This window comes from Solanum tuberosum, unplaced genomic scaffold, assembly GCF_000226075.1.
Source record: "Solanum tuberosum cultivar DM 1-3 516 R44 unplaced genomic scaffold, SolTub_3.0 scf00405, whole genome shotgun sequence".
Lineage (NCBI taxonomy): Eukaryota > Viridiplantae > Streptophyta > Magnoliopsida > Solanales > Solanaceae > Solanum > Solanum tuberosum.
In genome coordinates, this window is record NW_006239323.1 from 160,827 (window position 1) to 165,918 (window position 5,092).

General features: G+C 31.2%; 1 long non-coding RNA gene across 1 annotated transcript; it reads left to right on the forward strand.

The window, feature by feature from the left end:
• The first annotated feature begins 241 nt into the window (after window positions 1-241).
• On the forward strand, window positions 242-1,581 carry LOC107057899 (uncharacterized). Its single transcript, XR_001471622.1, has 3 exons — window positions 242-379; window positions 456-588; window positions 983-1,581. It is a non-coding gene; the product is annotated as an uncharacterized lncRNA (long non-coding RNA).
• Window positions 1,582-5,092: the final 3,511 nt, after the last annotated feature.

Sequence of the window (5,092 nt, forward strand, 5' to 3'; positions counted from 1 at the left end):
TAAATCTTATGAGAGAAGAATCAAGGGATAAATCTTATGAGAGAAGAATCAAGGGATAAATCTTATGAGAGAAGAATCAAGGGAGGAACAAAATTGTATCCATATTGATTCATGAATAAAACACGTTTTTTCATATTTTATTTGTGATTGTAATATCTTTTCTATCACTTTAAAATTTGTTGCAAACACTTATATATGTTTGGGATGTTAGCATGCAAACTAGTAGAAGGCTAGACGTGCTTATAGAAATGAATCAAATGTTTGATCACCAGCAAAAGTTGGATATAACTTGTGAATATTGTGAGTTAAGTCTTGCATACATCAAGTGAAGAACACAAATGCACTATACAAAATCTTGAGGTACTGAGAAGGACTCAAGGTAGATGATTATTATTCTCAAAAGTCAAAACATAATAATACTTTTATTGAAACATACCCTTATTCTTATTGTCTAGGTGATCAAGAGATTAATTAGAAAATCTATACATCTAGTTATTTTATTTTTGTGGAGGGGAATCTTGCTACTTGGACAAGCAAGAAATTAACAAAAGTTTGTGACAAGATCAAGTGCAAAAATTGAGTTTCGAGGTATGGCTCATGGTGTATGTGAATTGTTGTGGATTATGCTTTTTTTTTGAATTATTTAGGGATTAATCATGCAAAAAGAAATAGTTCTTTATTAAGATAATAATAGGTTGGAAATCATTTGCACTCTTTAATTTTGATTTAAAAATCAAACTTCCCCCTTCTCCCCTTCCCTTCTCAAATTTGAAAATAATCACTCCCTCTTTATCCTATGCAAAATCTATTTTACCCTTGTCATTTTTTATTCTTCATTTATATAACATCTTCTTATACTATACATAATACTTTATTTTCTTAACCTATGCATTTATAGATGTTTATTTAAGTTCATTAGCATTATAAGTAGAATAATCTATCATCAGCAAATTTTGAAACTCTATCTAGCAATTCTCAACAGGCTATACACTAGAGATCGATTGTTGAAGTGGAAGTTGATGGATCAGAATATCTTCCCTTCGAGTGAAGCACAACAGGAATCAACTGATCACTTGTTCTTTAAAATATTCCTTTTCCGTTGTTGTTTGGAACATGCTCATGCGCGGGCAAGTACATAATAGGAACACAATGGAATTGACAAAGTTAGTGCATGCGTTGGATGCTCTCAAGGAAAATTAATAGAAAGGATGCACATGCTGAACTATTTAGGATTATTGTAGCTGGTGTAGTGTATAAAACATGAATGGAAAGGAACAGTCGAGTCTTTTGGACCAAGAAGATAAACCATTCGATTCTCTGAAGGAAAATTATTCAGATGGTGGTGATGCGAGGTAGTTTAAAGGCCAAGTTAGCTAGTCGAATTGCGGAACCAATTAATTACTATCCTTGAAGTACTATAGCTCATGTGTAGTTGCTTAACTGGTGGTATGTTGGGACTATGTCCAACAAACCAGATACACGTACATGATTCCCTACTTTGGTATATCATTAGTCTATATTACCCCAAAAAAAAAGTTTGTTGTAAAATCTAATGTTATTTTTTTATGATTGTTATTTTAATATTACATCCACTAAGTATATGTGTATATATTATGTGCATGCATATCTAAGTTTTACTTCTTTTAGGCATAATACGTAAACGTGCACTTTCACTTGGTCAAAATTGACATCTATGCCCTCCAACTTCGGATGTGCACAAGTAAACAATTAAAGTTGTATAATGTTGAACAAATAGACACACATGTCCCACACATGGAATGATATGTGTCATACATGACATAGTACAAATCAGTTCGAGAGTATCTCATGAGAATTGTCATGTAAGATGTGTGTTTCTACTTGTTCAACTGTATACCATTTTAAGTGTCTACTTGTGCATACTAAAAGTTTGAGGGCCTATATACCCGTTGAAGTCAAGTTAAATGACACATTTAGGTATTATGATTATCTCTTATTCTCTATAAACTATGTAGATAAAAGAATATTGATTGTCATAAGTAAGAATATTTTCTAAATTATAATTTAAAATATAAATATAGATAATCTTTTAAAAAATTGTTATGAAATATATCTTTATTTTATTATTTATTTGTATATTACTTGCATCGAAATATGTTTTAAAGGTTATCACATTTTAGATTCCGTTAAAATTAACTTTAAAATATATTATTTTTTATTTTTTATTTGTTTCATTATAGAACAACATTAGCTTATACTCGATCAGTATTTTTTACTTTTCTTTTTTTTTGGACGGAATTAATAATTTTTTTTAGGAAATTTGATATATAGATTAAAAAATAAATATATTATGATTTTATAGAAGTATAAAAAAAGAAGGTAAGGATTGATAATGTAAGGGGGATAATGGCTATTTCTCATATTGAGGAAGAAGTTTGATTTTTACAGAAAATTTGAGAGGTGTAAATAATTTTCACTTGATAATAATATAGTTATTGAGATGGTACAAATCCTATGCAATATTATCATACTTAACATATGAGGTTGATCATCATTTCATTAAGAAAAATTACATGAAAAAATTAATTTACATTGTCCTTTATTCAAAGTCTAAAGATGAGTTGACCTATATACTCACAAAAGTTGTTTCTAAAAAGGTATTTCGCGGTAAAATTGACAAGTTAGGCATCACAAATATCTATTTGCCAACTTGAGGGGAAGAGTGAGCAAGCTCATAAGGGAATAAATCAATGTCCTTGTAATTGATTTATTTCTTTGTACTATAGAATATTGAATTATTTCCCCTACTTCGTATATAGTATATTTGGTATGTCTAGGTAAATGTTACATGTGCTAAATTTGGTGCTTAGACACGCCAAAACACATTATTATAGGATAGTAATAAAAAAAGATCCTTAAGAAACTCACAAAATGATAGTAGCATGGCTTGTATAGCACTCTCAAAATTGTAGTGACAAGACATCCATGCTTTTTGTGTGGAGGTTTATAAAAATAGAAGTTGCAACTTACAAGAAAATGTCATCTTTGGTATGGTTATTCAACATGACATGTTATGGAAATTTCCTTAATGTACGTACTTATGTCACTTTCACTTGTGAAAATGGATTTCATTTACTCTTATAGTATCTCATATCCATCTTTCCTTAACTTGGAGACATTATCAACCAAAATTTGTACTTGTATTATGTGATTTGGACATATGGTGAAAGAACCAAAACGTGTAAGAATAATGGAGTGAGGTTAGCAACAACCGCTACATTCATTAAAGTAAAACTTAATATTCAAAATACATCTCCCACCTCATAATATATTATATACTAGTACTAGTTTTGCCGGAGCGGAGCTATAAGCTTGGATACAGGTTCGGCCGAATCCAATAATTCAATAATTTTGCTTAAATAATGTATTTATATGTACAAATATTAAGTTTAGAATCTTGTTATCAACCTTTGAAATCATATATTGTTATAAATTTAAAACCCATAAAATTAAAATCTGACTTTTGCCTGTGTTCTTTCAAAATGAATTAAATCTAATAAATTTTTTAGAATTTTCATTGCCATCCAACCCAAATATAAAGAACGAAATTATCAAAGATGATTAAAGCGTCAAAACTTTTCTATTTCGTTCCTCGACTCCAATGAGAGGTGGAGCCAAAGTTAGGAGTTTGGGGGTTCTAAATCAATTTTTTTGGGGGTTCACATGTTAATATACATATATTTATTTAATTTTCTAATACAAATTTAGAGTCTACGAAAAAGCTAGTGGGTTCGTCCGAATCCATGAACCCCCACCTAACTCTACCTCTGACTCTAGTGAGATCTTTTTTTTTGTTTAGCGATCACTTATTCGGAAAACATCCATTCTACTTGTTTGATGGTTGTTAATATCGTTAGGTAAATATAACGTTTGTTTTGATTATTATTATTTTAATTTGACTGTATTGTATTGTTAATTTTATCGTAAGATAACAATATAAAGATTTATATTGTGTAACAATCGATTTGGTGTTATCGATACCTTATTTTATCTTTAATTATTATTTATAATTTTATTTTATCAATTACTCTATCTTTTTTTGTAATGACCTTTAGATGATTTATGTGTTTATGCCTCAGTTCGTAGTTAGAGCGTTTCTTTAGCAACCCCAAGTCATTTATTTTTTATGCAAGTTTTAGCGTTTTGGAGCTTTTGAACCTTGAACGGACATTTTTATAATCAAAAGTTCAAGAAGATGACCTCAAAATCCAATTTTGACTATTCCATCATCTCCGGAAGGGTCATTTTAGACTAGTAGCATGATCAACAGGACTCCTGGGGTTTTCAATGCGAGTATGTGCGATTAGATGTTTTAACTTTCAAGTTAAGGCCTAAGTTTGACTTTAGTCAACATTCTGAGTAAACGACCTCGGATAAGAATTCCATCACGCGGTTAGCTCCGAAATAATGAGTTTGTTTCGGAATGTTCCTTTGTTTGGAACTCGAGGCTTCCACGCTAATTTCGAGCACCTTTGTGGATTTTAGTTTAAAATGGAGTTTGGGGGGTGAGACCTATTTTTTGCCGAGATGACCTCTTACAAAATTTCGATTGCTCCATTGAGTCTGGATTATTGAATTTGGTAGGGTAGAACATCTCTTTTGCGTTCACAAGGTTCCGAACAAATTAGAAATTGAAACGACCCCAAAAATGTCCGAAAATGTGCTTCGGAAACACCTATAATTGTAATTTCCATATATCTCAAAATCCGTGCATGATTTCAGAAATTCGACTTCATATTCTTATTCAGGGGGTCAAATTGAGTGGGAAATGAGTCTAACCCGAATTTTAGAACAACCGTATCAAAATTTGAAAATCGCAAAAAAATGCGATTTTGAGGGTCAACTTTAAAGGGGCATATCTCTCAGCACACAAGGAACTGGAAGGAGCTCAAACTATCAAAATTAAAGCTCTGTGAGTTAGCTTTCCAACGCAATTTGTTTCACCTCATTCCGAGTTAGGATGAAGGAGTTATGAGCATTTTCGTAAAACCTGTCCGGCAGAAAATGCAAATTCCAGTAGCCGAAAACACTGTTCACCCGCCTCAATTTTTTT